The sequence below is a fragment of the Lytechinus pictus genome, chromosome 1, assembly GCF_037042905.1.
Source record: "Lytechinus pictus isolate F3 Inbred chromosome 1, Lp3.0, whole genome shotgun sequence".
Lineage (NCBI taxonomy): Eukaryota > Metazoa > Echinodermata > Echinoidea > Temnopleuroida > Toxopneustidae > Lytechinus > Lytechinus pictus.
Window position 1 is genome coordinate 17,757,447 of NC_087245.1, and position 19,065 is coordinate 17,776,511.

Genomic DNA, 19,065 nt, shown 5'->3' on the forward strand with positions numbered 1-19,065 from the left:
ACATTTTTGCACTTTTGATTGAAAACATTGAATTCAGTTATTTATCATGAATTTCCATTCAAATCAAATTATTTTGGACATTTAATTTGTAATCTTTGGATTATTTCCCTTCTTTTTCTAATTTTTCACGGCTAATTTGCATAATATGCAAATTTCATAAATTTCCACTGCTTGGATTTCTTGGGACTTTTAGTATGTTGTTAAGGGGACCTTCCTGGAAAGCATTTCAGTGGAATATCTCGTGTTGCAATTAGTGGTGGGTTACCCCCCTATTCTGGCTAGATTGACTGGACTAATAGGAGATGTGTTTACAAATGACATCATAAGTATTGTGCAGGAACACCCGGTACTTGCTCAATAACAGGTAAAAAGTTTTAATTTGAGCTGTCATTGAATGAAATCTGATTAACCGACAAAGTGCGACTTCATTCCGATCACTGTACAATACATATATTTCCAAAGACAGAAGATTTAGAGCCAAAAAGCATCACGGAATGATCACGGAACACAAGGCACGATAAATACCAGACCCTGCACTCACGCTTGTAAATTCGGGAACTCAGTTCCTTGTCAATCGTCAAACATATTGTTATGCGAAGAGAGAATAAATACGCAAAACGTATATACGTATATGGACATTACTACCAGGGAAAATTCAGTAAAACTAAAAACATCAAGTTTTTACATATAGTCGAAATGCCAGAGCCACTGTTTCATTGGTAGCTAATTACTCTATCAGGAAAAAAAATGGCACATTCTCATTAAGGCGAAACACTGTGGAAAAACATCCCTATAATTTGAACCACTCTCTGATCAACTTTGCTAACGTTGACAATTACACGAGAGAGAACCGGAATATGAAGCAAGCATAACATGAAAACGTGACTGAATTTGCAATTGATCCTTGCGTTGAATTCAATTAAGGGGTTGATAACAGATAAATCGAAAAGAATATAGTTCAGTACCTCAAGCTGAGGATTATGAGGTGAGTATGAATGATTATTGTACACAAAAATATCTTTGTGGAAAGCTACAAGAGTACGTTGAAGTCAACAGTGCAAAGTGGAACCCTTAACACTCGAAAACGGACTCCCACCATGGACCTATTAAAGTATACACCCGAAGAATCAAAAGTATTTTATAATGACTTTATGTGGTCATCATTGTAAAGGGGAAGTATTACTAATCAGATATATAACTTCACTTTTCAAAATAGTGATCAGAGTTTGCAGAAATCAGCTCTCAAAAATGATTTATTTTCATGCCATATTTCTGCCTTCCACCGGTCCTCTTGCGAGCTCCAGCTGAGTGACGTCACACAATGAGCAGTGAGCAGCTGAGCTGACAGCAGCCTATTGGAGACAATCTTTCCAATCAGCGTTTTTTGCTCTTAGAATTGTTTATTCCTCTTAAGATTGGTCTTGTTATATAGATAAAAGTTTGAATTTACTGAACAGTGAAAAAAGTGCACATTTAACGTATTTTGGTAACCGATATTTAGCTTAGAATTTTTTTTTTCAAGAAATATATGTGAATAAACAAAGCACTGGCGTAAATCCCGCGGGGGGGATAGGGGGATATATCCCCCTACTTTTCGAGGAGGGGGGGATGGCCTGTACAAACATCCCCCTCCCCCACTTTTTACGAAAGAAATGAAAAAAAAATCACAAGAGATAATTGTTTTATTGGTGAAAATTCTTCCTAAAATACCGCTTAACAAATAAAACAATATTATTGAATCATAAAATGCAAATAAAAAGCCATTTCACCATTTCCAAACGAAATAGTTATGTCCTTATTATAACATTGGAGAGAAACCCCCGTTTCTTCCAATTCATCAATGTTAGGGTCTTTGGAAGGGATTAAGATGGAATGTCAAAAAAATATGAATGTAATCTCTAATAAAACCATTAAACAATCATGGGGTAAAAAAGATAATAATATTGGAGGGGTATTTGCCATATGGACATACAGTGGCGTAACTACGGGGGACATGGGGGCACATCCCCCCCCCCCCCATCGGCTGACCAGAAAAAAAACGGGGAAAGGGGGAAAAGGAGAAAAGAGGGAGAAAGGAAGAGAAACATAGTGAAAGAAGAAAATATTATTCATCATTATAATATTATATTATATTATAATTATGTTATGTTACATTACATAAGAAACATTTTTATCATAACTTTATGATTTGCCCAGGGCCTGCGTCTTCATTGTTCCTGGTGCTCGCAGTGTCTGTTTAACGAGATATATAATCCTGTTGTACTAAAACATCCCGTTTTCAAGTCAATACAAACTAAATATGTTTCCTAGCACTTGAGTTATCATTGTTTTATGTAATGACATATATGCTTCTTTTTCATGTCTCAAAAAGTGATTGCCCCATGTTAAGGTCTTCATATATATGAAACATTTCCTGTCCGTGATTACGTTCGCATTAGTGGATTTGTGAGATATGTCTGCTCTTCATGAATTCCCCAAATCAGTCCTTAAAATGTCCCTTCTTCTGATCTGAATATCAAAAATTTTCAGCACGCGCTTCGCGCTCGCATCATTTGGTTAATGAAATACGTATGGTCCTAGTTAATTCCTACAAAGAAACCTTAAATGCCCCACTTCAGGTCTGAATTATCTAAACGCGCTTCGCGTTCGCATTGTTTAGCGAGACAGGTACCTATCATAATTACGCAAATTTGATTATAATGTCCCTTTTTAGGTGTGAATATGAAAAAATTTCAGGTGGTCAGTATAACTGACAACTGAGCGCGCTTCGCGCGCTCACTAGCGCACTCACTCAGTGATTTAAAAATTTTGCTAGTGCCCCCCAATGCTGCGACCCACGGTACGCCACTGTGGACATATCAATGACAATTCCTTGCATATCTAAAAACATGATTGCAAAAAAATTCCAAAATATTTCAGTCATCCACCCCACCCATCAACACGGATTTACGCCAGTGCAATTTAATAATTTAATTGTTCATTTTGTTCAATCTCGCGCTTAGCAAGAGGAATAGGAAGATAGTCATCATTTTTTTTAAGAAAGTCAATGCATAACATATAATACACAATATATAAACAAATTTCAAATGTTTGGATATAAAACGGACCAATGAAAATTAAAATAATTATATACACGCGATTGATATATTGACAATAATAAAAAGGCAGAGTAAACGACATAAAATAGACAACAGTTTATTTAAAATGAATAAACCTATGAAGCAAGAACCTCGAGAATGAATTGCTTCAAAATCTTAAAAGTTTGTTGGGCTCCCAGGGACAGGAGAAAGCAATGACGTCTATCGGTGCATGGAAAATTCATACCAAAAAATGGTTGTTGGGCCAGGCCTGGAAATGAGACAATCCGCTGCACCCCCCCCCCCTCTCTCACACTCTGACCCTCAAACACGAACACTCTCAAAACCATCAACACAAGCACCAACCAGCCCCTCCCCTCCCCCTCCTCTCCCTCTCTGCAACAGACCCAGCCAGAAGGGTACAGCAGACTGCCTCACACCCCAACCCCGCCCAGTCATCATTTTCATATGCATGTCCTAAGGATGTCCGGTCCTATGTTAAAACTCAATGTAATAATAATATGTGATCCTTATCCACCTCACAATTTTCCTACAAAGTTTAATTCATACTTCAGTACTTTACATATTTAAAAGAAATATTCGGGGAAACGGATAAACGATCAAAATTACCGTCTTGTCGATTTTTTTCACAACACAGTTGCTGAATTCAAAGAGCTTTGCGACCCACACCCTTTATCATGTAAGAACATCAATCTATCTGGAGGGAGATCGATTCAACTCATTCCAAGATTAGCATCAACATCAAACGATCCTGAACCAGTTCTTTGGAAAACTCCCATCTTGGCGCCATTTTGTCTGTGTTTTACCGAAAAGAAATGGTGAGTGCTTACAAACGATCTTCTAGAGATATTTTGGACATGATAGGCACATTGGCGGCGGAAACCAAACAATTTAGGGGGACCACCAAAATTTTTTGACAAGCAAAGAAAAAAAAGGTCATCAACGAAAATTTTAGGGCGGATCGTCCCCCCCCCCCGCTTCCGCCGCCTATGGGCCTATGTCCCCTTATATCATAAGATTTCGTACAATTATTATTGTAAGGGGCGGTATAGTATCTAAATAATTACCTGTAGTGAAAAGGATGGAAATAAAAATATTTGCTAGGCTATTTGGATTACAGTTGCTCATTTCACCTTTCTTTAGATGGGTATAATTATGACCGGTTCCCTCAAGCCATTTGGCGCATCTTCCTGTTCTTATATGCTAAAGAGATACTGTAACCGGGCAAACTGCTTTTTTGCACCAAATATGCAAACGTCTATACATGTTATTCATTGGCAGCGGATTGACCCAATCCTGTGCAGTCTTCTTCCTTTTCTTGAACCATGGATCATGTTTTTCATTGTTCCTTTAATGTCTCATCGAGAATGGTACTACTATCAATGTTTCTTCTAGACCAGACCGGTTTTGCTAATGTTTTTGCTCTCTTCCATTCATCTATGATCTTCCATGTTTCTCCTACACGAAGATCTTTCCCAACACAATCACCATCGGTAATTGTTTTTTATGTCAATATCGTATAGATACTCCCATGGATGCATCACCACCCCAAGAAACTCCTGGTGGAGGAAGTTCGACAACTTCACCAGAACTTTCATCCAGTGGATCAACTGAAGCTTCGTCAGAACAAGCAATGACCCCAATGACAGGCTCTTCAACTACTCCATCAGAACATACGACAGACGATGCAGCGACAACTTTGTCACACCCTACAACATTCCTTCTACGGAGGCTTTACCTGAAACCTATGAGGCGCCGAATGTACCAATATTATATAGAACAATTATTTGTTATATAATCATTATTTATTAAATAATAACTATTATTTATATATAATTTACATTTTATTTGTAAATAACTACTATTATATAAAATATCATTTCTAATTATTTATATATAATTCCAAGTAATACTTCATTATTTGTAAATAATAATAGTTCGACATTCCATTATTTATAAATAATGATTATTTGTTTTTCATTATTTATAAATAATGATTATTTGTTTTTCATTATTTATAAATAATGATTATTTGTTTTTCATTATTTACAAATAATGATTATTTGTTTTTCATTATTTATAAATAATGATTATTTGTTTTTCATTATTTATAAATAATGATTATTTGTTTTTCATTATTTATAAATAATTTGTTGAGTTTTCCATTATTTATAAATAATGATTATTTGTTAAATAATGAAAACGTCTACTTCATTATTTATAAATAATTTTTTCGAGTGCACCATTATTCTCATTATTTATAAATAATCATTATTTAATGTTCGAGTTTTCCATTATTTATAAATAAAGATTATTTGTTAAATAATGAAATATCTACTTCATTATTTATAAATAATAATTTTGTTTCAATATCCATTATTTATAAATAATCATTATTTATAAACAATTTTTACAGTTTGCCATTATATACAAATAATCATTATTTATATACAAATAACCATTATTTATTAAATAATGCCATTATTTATTAAATAATGCCATTATTTATTAAATAATGGAAAACTCGCTATAACATGCAAATGTGGGACCGCCCATGATATGAATATTCATGATGCGATTTCCTTTTTCGTGATTTTTCTTCACAAATTTTTGTCCATTTCCTCTTCATAATGACATTTCTTGAAGCAATTTTCTAGGGATATGGTCTGATTGTAATATTCTTCATTTTCTATATAACCTTGTCTTCGTAGAAATATCAAAAAGTGTAATTTTATACGATTTTTCCTACAGTTCACAATCCCCATAGGCGCGCGTGTATCGTAGGGACAACCGGTGAATCGACGAAGTGCTCTTCATCGAAATACTACGTTGGTTGGTCCCCGGAAGTGGCGGGCGGAATTTAGCCCGAATCCTCGATGGAAGTCGATCAAGTGCATATGAGCTGAGAGAGTGAAATATCAGTGTACTTGTACAGGCCCTTCTACTTTTTATAAATATTTATTGTTGCTTTTTTTGTTAAGTTAATTTTTCCTGGTGTAGAGATAAGTTTCAGTTCTAATAATGCACTTCAAATACATTTTGGAGTGTCTGTTTGAGGCGTTTGGGGCGATTTCACCCTGGCCCCAAAATGCTCGCAACGACAATACGGGGCCATGGTGACCCCTAAATTTTTAAAAACTTATTTTTCTATTGAAAATTATCACAAAATTCACCAAAAGTGTGCACGAAAGCCTTCGTATTTCACTTTTAAAACTCCAAAAAGTGCCCAAATGACAAGCTTGGTCGCTTCGCTGTGTCGCTTTCAACTTGAGAACGTTTACGCGTAGCTGCTTCCCCGGCCCCCACCCGGCCCCTCCTCCGAAAGAAATTCTGTATACGGCCATGCTCTAAAGAGCCTGGCACATTGATTTATGTACCGGTATACTTCATTTTCATTATTTTTATCTCATTATCATCATGGCCTTACGCAGAATTTTTTCCGGGGGGGGGGGTGGGGGAAGCAGGACGCGCGTAAACTTTCTCATAAAAATCTTAAAAAAGCGAAGCGACCAAGCTTGTCATTTGAGCTTGGCCGGTCGCCTCGCTGTCTCGCTTTCAAGATTTTTTTGAGAAACTTTACGCGCGTCCTAGCTGCTCCCCCCCCCCCCCCCCCCGGTAAAAATTCTGTGTAAGGCCATGATGATAATGTGATAAAAATAATGAAAATGAAAAGTACATATAAATCAATGTGCCATATGCTCTTTTGAGCATGGCCGTTCACAGAATTTCTTTCGGGGGGTGGGGGCAGACGCGCGTAAACGTTCTCAAGTTGAAAGCGAGACAGCGAAGCGACCAAGCTTGTCATTTGGGCTTGGTCCCGTGGCTGTCTCGCTTTCAAGATTTTTTTGAGAAAGTTTACGCGCGTCATGCTCCGGCCCCGGCCCCCCTGGAAAAAAATTCTGCGTAAGGCCATGTTGATAATGAGATAAAAATAATGAAAATGAAGTATACATAAATCAATGTGCCAGGCTCTTTAGAGCATGGCCGTATACAGAATTTCTTTCGGAGGAGGGGGGGGGGGGGGAAGCAGACGCGTAAACGTTCTCAAGTTGAAAGCGACACAGCGAAGCGACCAAGCTTGTCATTTGGGCACTTTTTGGAGTTTTAAAAGTGAAATACGAAGGCTTTCGTGCACACTTTTGGTAAATTTTGTGATAATTTTCAATAGAAAAATAAGTTTTTAAAAATTTAGGGGTCACCATGGCCCCGTATTGTCGTTGCGAGCATTTTGGGGCCAGGGTGAAATCGCCCCAAACGCCTCAAACAGACACTCCAAAATGTATTTGAAGTGCATTATTAGAACTGAAACTTATCTCTACACCAGGAAAAATTAACTTAACAAAAAAAGCAACAATAAATATTAATAAAAAGAAGAAGGGCCTGTACAAGTACACTGATATTTCACTCTCTCAGCTCATATGCACTTGATCGACTTCCATCGAGGATTCGGGCTAAATTCCGCCCGCCACTTCCGGGGACCAACCAACGTAGTATTTCGATGAAGAGCACTTCGTCGATTCACCGGTTGTCCCTACGATACACGCGCGCCTATGGGGATTGTGAACTGTAGGAAAAATCGTATAAAATTACACTTTTTGATATTTCTACGAAGACAAGGTTATATAGAAAATGAAGAATATTACAATCAGACCATATCCCTAGAAAATTGCTTCAAGAAATGTCATTATGAAGAGGAAATGGACAAAAATTTGTGAAGAAAAATCACGAAAAAGGAAATCGCATCATGAATATTCATATCATGGGCGGTCCCACATTTGCATGTTATAGCGAGTTTTCCATTATTTAATAAATAATGGCATTATTTAATAAATAATGGCATTATTTAATAAATAATGGTTATTTGTATATAAATAATGATTATTTGTATATAATGGCAAACTGTAAAAATTGTTTATAAATAATGATTATTTATAAATAATGGATATTGAAACAAAATTATTATTTATAAATAATGAAGTAGATATTTCATTATTTAACAAATAATCTTTATTTATAAATAATGGAAAACTCGAACATTAAATAATGATTATTTATAAATAATGAGAATAATGGTGCACTCGAAAAAATTATTTATAAATAATGAAGTAGACGTTTTCATTATTTAACAAATAATCATTATTTATAAATAATGGAAAACTCAACAAATTATTTATAAATAATGAAAAACAAATAATCATTATTTATAAATAATGAAAAACAAATAATCATTATTTATAAATAATGAAAAACAAATAATCATTATTTGTAAATAATGAAAAACAAATAATCATTATTTATAAATAATGAAAAACAAATAATCATTATTTATAAATAATGAAAAACAAATAATCATTATTTATAAATAATGGAATGTCGAACTATTATTATTTACAAATAATGAAGTATTACTTGGAATTATATATAAATAATTAGAAATGATATTTTATATAATAGTAGTTATTTACAAATAAAATGTAAATTATATATAAATAATAGTTATTATTTAATAAATAATGATTATATAACAAATAATTGTTCTATATAATATTGGTACATTCGGCGCCTTATAGAAACCACAACAAAAGGAACTTCAGGTGTGAATTCGTGTAAGACGCTCTATTCAATGGGGAAGTGGTGTCTATGCCATCTCTCCTAGCGGTGTGGGACTGACCGATGTCTACTGCGATATGACCACTGAAAGCGGAGGGTGGACAATCTTCCAGGTACGTTCTGCCAGGTTCTCGGTGTGAAATTAATCTATCCGATGTTTATGATTTATTAAGATGGTCAATATTTTTGCTTAATCGCATCTTTTTTTCCTTTTTCTTTTCTTTTCTTTTTTAAAAAGAACTTTCGCTCTATCCACCATTTCATTCTGGCCTCTTCATCATGTTAATATAGGCCAAATAAAACAGTAAATCTTTTCAAAATGAATGAATCTTTGTTCATTTTTCTTCAAATGTTCATCATATTCATTCCATAATATTTATTTCACATTTTTGCACTTAACAACCACGTGTATCACTTGTTCTCTCTTCTACACATTCTCTCCAATCACTCTATTTAATGACTATTGGCAATTCAATGTATGTTTGCAAGTCTCTAACAATAAAAGAAACAAACGGGAACAGCATTTCAATTAATACAACCATTTAATAGGAATAACAGATCAAATAAATATATCATACAAATCTATTACAATTATAAGGATTAGTTCATCCTGCTAATACTACAGTAGGATAAATTCATCTTAATTTCAAGGCTACATGAGGATAAATTTATCCTAATTTCAAGGCTACGCAAGGATAAATTTATCCTAATTTCAAGGCTGCACGAGGATAAATTTATCTTAATTTCAAGGATACACGAGGATAAATTTATCCTAATTTCAAAGCTACATGAGGATAAATTTATCTTCGTTTCAAAGCTACATGAGGATAAATTTATCTTAATTTCAAAGCTTCACGAGGATAAATTTATCCTAATTTCAAGGCTACGCGAGGATAAATTTATCTTAATTTCAAAGCTACACGAGGATAAATTTATCTTAATTTCAAGGCTACATGAGGATAAATTTATCTTAATTTCAAAGCTACATGAGGATAAATTTATCTTAATTTCAAAGCTTCACGAGGATAAATTTATCTTAATTTCAAGGCTACACGAGGATAAATTTATCTTTATTTCAAGGATACACGAGGATAAATTTATCTTAATTTCAAGGCTTCATGAGGATAAATTTATCCTAATTTCAAGAATACACGAGGATAAATTTATCCTTATTTCAAAGCTACATGAGGATAAATTTATCTTAGTTTAAAAGCTACATGAGGATAAATTTATCTTAACTTCAAGGCTACACGAGGATAAATTTATCCTAATTTCAAGGCTACACGAGGATAAATTTATCCTAATTTCAAGGCTACATGAGGATAAATTTATCCTAATTTCAAGGCTACGCGAGGATAAATTTATCTTAATTTCAAGGTTTCATGAGGGTAAATTCATCCTAATTTCAAGAATACACGAGGATAAATTTATCCTAATTTCAAAGCTACATGAGGATAAATTTATCTTCGTTTCAAAGCTACATGAGGATAAATTTATCTTAACTTCAATGCTACATGAGGAGAAATTTATCCGAATTTCAAGGCTACACGAGGATAAATTTATCCTAATTTCAAGGCTACACGAGGATAAATTTATCTTAATTTCAGTCTACATGAGGATAAATTTATCCTAACTTCAAGGCAACATGAGGATAACTTTATCTTAATTTCAAGGCTACATGAGGATAAATTTATCTTAATTTGAAAGCTACATGAGGATAAATTTATCTTAATTTCAAAGCTACACGAGGATAAATTTATCCTAATTTCAAGGCTACACGAGGATAAATTTATCCTAATTTCAAGGCTACATGAGGATAAATTTATCCTAATTTCAAGGCTACACGAGGATAAATTTATCTTAATTTCAAAGTTACACGAGGATAAATTTATCCTAATTTCATGGCTACACGAGGATAAATTAATCTTAATTCAAGGCTTCATGAGGATAAATTTATCCTAATTTCAAAGCTACACGAGGATAAATTTATCCTAATTTCAAGGCTACACGAGGATAAATTTATCCTAATTTCAAGGCTACATGAGGATAAATTTATCCTAATTTCAAGGCTACACGAGGATAAATTTATCTTAATTTCAAAGTTACACGAGGATAAATTTATCCTAATTTCATGGCTACACGAGGATAAATTAATCTTAATTCAAGGCTTCATGAGGATAAATTTATCCTAATTTCAAGGCTACACGAGGATAAATTTATCTTAATTTCAGTCTACATGAGGATAAATTTATCCAAACTTCAAGGCAACATGAGGATAAATTTATCTTAATTTCAAGGCTACATGAGGATAAATTTATCTTAATTTGAAAGCTACATGAGGATAAATTTATCTTAATTTCAAAGCTACACGAGGATAAATTTATCCTAATTTCAAGGCTACACGAGGAAAAATTTATCCTAATTTCAAGGCTACATGAGGATAAATTTATCCTAATTTCAAGGCTACACGAGGATAAATTTATCTTAATTTCAAAGTTACACGAGGATAAATTTATCCTAATTTCATGGCTACACGAGGATAAATTAATCTTAATTCAAGGCTTCATGAGGATAAATTTATCCTAATTTCAAGGCTACACGAGGATAAATTTATCCTAATTTCAAGGCTACATGAGGATAAATTTATCTTGATTTTAAAGCTACACGAGGATAAATTTATCTTAATTTCAAAGCTACATGAGGATAAATTTATCTTTATTTCAAGGCTACACAAGGATAAATTTATCTTATTTCAAAGCTACATAAGGAAAAAAATTATCTTCATTTCAAAGCCACAGCAATTACACAATTCACCTTAGAATAATTTAACACTTGGTTATTTCATTGGGTGGCAAATGACATTTATGATTAAATTTGCATTGGACTTGTAGACAAGAGTAAGTTTTTCATTAAAGGTCAAGTCCACCCCAGGAAAATGCTGACTTGAATCAATAGAGAAAAATCAAACTAGCATAGTGCTAAAAATTTCATCAAAATCAGATGTAAAATAAGAAAGCTATGACATTTAAAGTTTCGCTTATTTTTCACAAAACAGTAATATGCACAACTAGGTGAGTCAGTCGATGATGTCCATCACTCACTATATCTTTTTTTTTTATTGTTTGAATTATACAATATTTCATTTTTTTATAGATTTGACAATAAGGACCAACTTGACTGAACCATGGAGTATTAAACAGTGCTAATTCCACATGTTCAGGGAGGAATTAATCGTTGTACCACTTGACAATGAGAAGAAAATTATAATATTTCATATAATAAAATACAAAAGATATAGTGAGTGGATGACGTCATGGTCACCTCATTTGCATACCCGCCAGGATGTGCATATAACTATTTCGTGAAATTAAGCTAAACTTTAAAAAGTCATAACTTTTTTATTTTACATCCAATTTTGATGAAATTTTCAGTGTTATGCTTGTTGGATTTTTCTTGTTTTATTCAAATCAACTTTTTGTAGGGATGAACTTGTCCTTTAACTTGTGGCCTGTGGTGCATGTTCAAAATTATGTAAACAACATGTATGTAACTATGTACCCGGGTTAACAAATTTGTAAAATAATCTGTGACAGCTCTCCTGTCCTGGGCGTTGTGGCTTGCGCCTGTAATCCAAGCTGTGGGGAAGTTACAAATTGATGCAGAGGTTCGAGCCCTGGTCACGTCTTTCAGATTGTGATGTTAAAGGTCGGTCCCAGACGTATATAATCATATCTGATTGATACACGTCTGACAAAACTCGAATACACACACATCTCCTGTCTTCCAGAGACTTCTCACTGTCCTTCCCAATTCAGTTGTGGTACTTCTGAGTTCTGTAATGACATTTAAGGAGAAAAAAAATATTTCAACTCTATACAGCAATTAGTTTTTGTGTCAAATTTTGAAATGCAAAGGTTTTTCATATTGTAATATGAATGATTTGTACTGATAGTAATCAATTTTATTTACATCACATTCACTGTTAACCTTAAGATGGGCTAGCTTTTGTGGCTACTCCACGGCCAGATGGTTGTATACACGTACCCAACCCTTGCCCCCCCCCAAAAAAAAAAAAAAAAAACCTGCAGCTGAACGAGCACATAATTTCAACAATGGTAATGTGAGATGTATTCTGCAAAGCGATTTTGCTTACTTTTCTAAACTAAGACAAGGCATAACATAAGCGATTTTGTGTCTCGCCCACTTATGAAAATAACCAGAAATATCATGATTTGCAAGGGCACGCAACATATATAATTATTATTATAATAATTATTTATAATCAATTTTAGTATTTGTTAAATAATAACAATAACAATTTTTATCTATAAATTGTTCTTCAAAACGGCATTTTGTAACATCACTAATCGCAGGTACGTAATGAAGCGATTGATGGGCGAGACCTATTGTATTTGCTTTGTTGACAAACGGATGAGAGATCTACGAGAGATCGGTCTGGTAAGAAACCTTCCATTTTTCGCCTTTTCATTAACCAATTTTGGAAACTTTCATACCCATTAGGCGTATGAAGGTGTAAAAAAAAAAAATCAAAATCATTTACGTGATTTTTATCTTAAAAGATGGATTTCCTAGGGAAATCCATCTTTGTTTACAAGTGTCTCTTTAAATGGCAGGCGGTTCAAGGCTCTATGATGAAGAAGTATGTCAAAATATTAAAAAATTATCATCATGGTCATGGAGTCCTCAAGACTATCGACTAGGACCTACATTAAAAGTCATTATCTCACTCACTCAGGCACACATTATCATTGAAATTTACAATATCTCACCTCCATCATCTCTTTGTTTAGCCGGACGGAAACGACAGGCCTGTTGTACACTTCCCCAGTCCTCTTCCATTGAGCAAGTTGCCCGTTGACTTGAAGAAACAAAGTGTGGACTCCGAGTTCATGTCCCTTTACTCGTCGCTTTCGCTCGAACTGCTTGGCTGGCTCTGCTGGGACGGCCGCGCCCGGGAGCGAGTGACCACAGACAGTGAACGAATACGGCACGACCACTACCGGTACCAGCTGAAGAAGATGAACCTCTCGTAGTTTTAACTCGTAATTAAAAATGTCAATAATAACGCGTAAGAGAACTTCAGAAGATAGAAACACTTAAACAGTAAAACGTGATCCAAAACAAAAACAATGTCGAGAAGAGCTATATTTTGGCTTAATCAAGGACAAGGTTATCGAGAGCGGTTTGTAATCAACAGATGTCATGTTGTGAAAAAACAAGTATGCGTTCGAGGACGACCGGTCCGTGGCCGTGGCAGCGGTGCGCTGTATGCATGTGCAGCGATGTGCAGCATGCGTGACACATCCCCTATTGTTAGCGAGAGCAGGGCTATTATACAAATATACAATGACACCCGAGGATCTGGCTAAAACTATTCGCATCGAAGGAACATCACATAGTACTATTCTCCCGAGGGCCATCGGCCCGAGGGAGAATAGTACTATGTGATGTTCCTGAGTGCGAATAGTTTTAGCCTGTTCCGAGAATGGGTCATTGTATATTTGTTTTATATCCCTTCCACTCATACCATTTTACAGCGAAACGATTTTTAATAAGTCGATATAGAACAATCGTTGAGAAGTTGAGAAAATGATAGGTCTTGCCGTATGGATCGTCTGTTCAGCGAGCGCACCTCGCCCGGTACCTGGTTAGTGCAGCTCGCCGAAAGTTTCCCGTGGCATGCAGTGGAGAGTACCGTCTGGCTGAGCAGCGCTCTGCTCGCATCGCACCGCACAGCTCGCGAATCGCGAGGTAGGGGGGGTCAAAAAAACGTATAGTTCACTTTTTCCCTAGGGAAAAAACGGACTATGCGTGACGTCAGCAAGGAAAATGAACTATTTCATGGCAAACGTTTTTCGTAGTAAAACTATTCCTTTTCTCCTTGTGTACACTCTCAATACAACGATCTTAAGTAAGGGATATAATATTCTATTGGTCTCGATAAACTTTAATCTCCATTCGATTCCCTGACTCTGCTTTTGTTTTGCAATTGCAACGCTACTAGCTAGGGTTACAGCTATTCTACGAACCGAGACCCTAACATAATTATGTCAAATTATTTCTGATATCGCAAAAAATATATAGGCCTACGGCATATACATATATATCGATATTGCTTTGCTAATAAGTATCCAATGAGCTAGTATATCAAACTAAATCATAATGTGAAAAATGAATTAATATAATATTAACTATATTATAGTCTACAAGTTTCTTTAAGAGGGGGTAACAGTTATAGGCTATCGGCCTGCTAGCATGGTGCGCTAGAAGAAATTAATATAAGAAATTTCCCTTTAGAAAATCATGATATACTCATCTAGTACAATTAGACCTGCATGGCGTGTTCAACATTTTGGGGAAAATTTTGCTTTACCGTACGTTAGGCGCGATCGAGAACCTTTCTAGTTGTTGCATGTACGGTATAGCATCATAAAGATGATACGTACATCTATGATCTGTATACATTCTTTTTATTTGAATGTCCAGCTAACTGGTGGTCATTCTGCCTACTTTTCCCAGTAACATTTTGTTCTACCTTAATACGTGCATGACGCATCTCATGTTTTGTGGATGATTTGGAATAATCGCTTGTGCTCGAGTATAAATGCGTCTGTGTATACAGACTATCATACTATTGTCACTGTGCCCCGAATGTGTGCATGATAGATAGCATACATGACCATGAGCATGGAAGATGAAAAACTGGGCATTATTGACCGTCCTTTAAAAAAAATGGCCGTGGTAAAAAAAGGTTGGTTCAAAAGAGTAAATCCATGGTCTTGTGATGATTAAGGATGATATCTATTTCATCTGACATTAACGTTTTATCAATTTTGATTGTTATTAAAACAAACCTGTGCCACTATTACTTTAGTCATGCAAATTACATGACATTGTCTTCCATATTTTTCCTTTATTCCTTACAATCGAATGGATAAAAACCAGGGAGTTGGGAGTGGATGAACTGCTATAAGCTAGCCTATACTTTAAAATTTAAATTGTTAACTTGTCCTTCTACATTCAGATCTTTGCATGGGTGTCGATCCCGGGGGAGGGGGTATTATACCCCCCCCCCCCCCGGCCTTATTGTATATTAAAGCGTAGTACTTGTAGTCTTATAAGGATTGCAACCTCTACTGGCGTGCGTGATGTTGGGCTATAGGGACCATGGAAGAAAAGGGGTGAATTTGATAAATATAGGCCCTATATTTGTTTATGTCAAAACTTGTTACAAAATTAAATTCCGATTAAAAAGGTCAAAATGTTTGCTCGCTGGCTTCGCCTTCTCATTTTTTTCTAAAATAGATTTTGCCTATTATGTTATGTCTGGACCGCGCAAAATTTATGCATCCCCACCCCCCCCCCCATCAATCTTTAAAAAAAATCCCTCACAGAGAACAAAAGTTTGGTCTGTCATCCCATTGCCAGAAGCAGTGGGGGGGGGGGTTACTCCCTCCCTAAAAAAAAGGAATAGGCCGGGCCTACCGAAAATGTTTTACTTTGGAAATTGGAAATTGTAACAAAATCAATCATAATAATTGTGCACAAAATCCTTCGATTTCATTTAGACAATGCCAGAGCGCCCCATGGCATGGACCTATCCACGGAGGACTCCCCAGCCTCCCCCCCCCCCCCCCCCCCCGCTTCCGCTAGTGGAGAAATTATATTGCTTGCAAAAAAACGCTCCTCACAGGTTATTTATCGGCCTAAATCATATTAGAGAAAATTGAAAAAATATTAGCCATCGAAAAAATTGTGAAAGGCCTCAACTCTAATCACCAAAATACGGGAAGAGATATAGGCCTACCCTGTGTGGTAGGACACGAATATGTGACGATTCAAATTAACAGTTGCTATCAGCTAACATGTCATGTTCAGCATGTTCAGTCAAAATTAACGCCACACATAATTATGGGCTGAGTATTCTTATCGCCCCTTCGCAAAACATTTTTGTTCGTCCTTTCAGTTCCACAAACTTAACTGAGCGCACATCTTGTCATCAGACTGTCTTGACCTCAGAAATTAGTATTTCCCCCTAAATAAGGCATTCAATTTTGTGACGCCTGTTTTGGCACTTAAATCAGTTAATCATCTTTTGGTTGAAAATGCTATAGGCACGGATAGGCCTTGAGGAAGTTCCTTCAAAATGGCCGTGATATTATGAAGAACTAAAATCAGAGCAGAAAATATACATCAATACATTGGTTTAGGGGGCAAAAATTGTGTTTCTCGTGTAACGGGAGACCTCAAAATGCAAAATTTCCATTTGAGTACTCTAAAAACTAGCGCATGTTATTTTTATTGTTTATTTCAGAAAGAGTGGTCATATTGCAAGTGAGTAATCCATTTAGCATATCAAATACTTTTTTGAGAACTTAATGCCGAAAAATACTTTTCAATGTTTCTGATGTAAAAAGTAAATAGTAAATATTTTCAAAGTGTACTTTGAAGTGGACACTTAATGTTTAAATAGAAACCACAAATAATACATAAATTAAGTAGAAATTTTAGCAATAACATAAAATAAGATTTAATGAAAGCAATGCATGGTGTGTCACAACGTAATATTTGGGGGTCACCAAATTCATCTACAAAATACAATAATGGCCATACTTTTCATTATTTTTTATATTATTGCTAATCACTCTTTCTAAACATAAAACTATATGTAATGGCTACCAGAAAAAATCTTTAGAAAGGTAATATGCATTCTACACCCAAAAGTCGGTGTTTCCCATGTAAGCCATTTAGGGGACACCAAACCTTACATGGCATACAGTAACAATATCTTTTGATTGTCATTTTCTGTGAAAATTAATATGGGTTTTTCTGTACCTTTTTCGTATCAATAGACAAATCATTTTTTTAGATTGTTCTTTGGGCCTGATAGCGCCATCATAAAATGATGAAAAGTGTCCCTGACTGACACATACACACCCGATCACGGAAAGAAAACAAAAATAAGTTAGAAATGAAAATGAAAGTCATGTATTTTATATCAACTGCGTAGACAGGATTTAATTTTGGAGGGGTGGTTAGTGCACGCGAAGCGTGCCAATACTTACAGAGCGCGCGAAGCGCACTCTCGAAGGAAAGGGTGTAGGGAAGTTCTTGATATCTCATTAATTTAATATGAAAAGAAGACATCTCTTGCATCTCTAGTATCCTTATCAACTCGCCCCCATTTGCTGTGATTAAAACAAATGTATTTGAAAGAAATTACGAGCGTCCCCAAAATGGGAAAAGATCATTTAAAACCGTTGAATGATATAATACCGCACGAAGCGCGGAAGCTAAAACGTTTTATAAAATTGAGAACAGAAGTGGCATAAAATGCCTACCTTGGTCGCATCATATTTGATGATAAAAACTTTAGCCACAGTAGATGTCTTTAGATCACAAAACATAGTAGAAGACGGGTATGCAAGGAGGAAATATTCCTTTCCGCGAATGGTTTTGAAGCTCTGAATTGAAACTTTAACCTGCTCTAATTTTGATATTTCTTAGATTATAAATGGATAACGATGAAAAAGGAAGCTCAAAATGTGAAAGGGCCCAGTGATGCAAGCCAGACTATGAGAGGGACTTTTCATTTCCCTTCCACGTGAAATACGGTAACATCTGTGATTTATTTCGGGAGAAAAAAGTGTAATTTCGCTCATTCTTATTAAGCGCTTTATTAATTATGATTCAGAAAGTTCAGTGATATTCAAAATTTCAAATCAATCGTACAAAACAAGACAGGAGATGGGTGTAACAGCGATATAGAATAAAGTTTCATCATACATATAGCACGGCACGAATTTATAATGCCTCGAGCCCCTTTTGAGCAGATACTTTGCCACAAATTACTCACTGAAAAGTGGGAAGATATCATAATAATTATGGGAACTCTGGGAGTGGCGGGAGTGTTGACCCGCTCCGAACAGAAGAGCCGAAATTTTGTGTCAATGCAATTTAAAAAAGAATCATCATATTTTTTCTTAAATTTATGTATACTCTATAATTTATGGCAAGAAAATACAATTCCCATAGATGGGAAGGGGAAAAACCGTATCATATAGTTTGGATAGAGCTCGAAAGCAATTTTTTTAATGAATTATAAGACAGAAAACTAAACGTCTCATTTAGGTTTTTATTCTTTTGACCAAAAAAAAACCAAAAGAGAAAACATTATATTTAGGACTATACCCATCTTCCCTCTCTTCGCTTTCCCTTTTCCTTTCTTCTTCCCTTTTCCTCTCTTATTCTTTTTAGAGCGTTTTTTTTGTTGGGGGGGGGGGCGACCACCCCCATCGCTTCCCCCTGGCTACGCGCCTGTTTTATTATGGTGCTC

At 35.3% G+C, this 19,065-nt stretch overlaps 1 long non-coding RNA gene across 1 annotated transcript; it reads right to left on the minus strand.

Annotated features, from left to right (window-relative positions):
* Positions 1–12,155: 12,155 nt before the first annotated feature.
* On the minus strand, positions 12,156–14,005 carry LOC135153646 (uncharacterized). The gene is made up of 2 exons (XR_010293125.1): positions 13,499–14,005; positions 12,156–12,541 (listed from the first exon to the last, which is right to left on the minus strand). It is a non-coding gene; the product is annotated as an uncharacterized LOC135153646 (long non-coding RNA).
* Between the last annotated feature and the right edge of the window lie 5,060 nt (positions 14,006–19,065).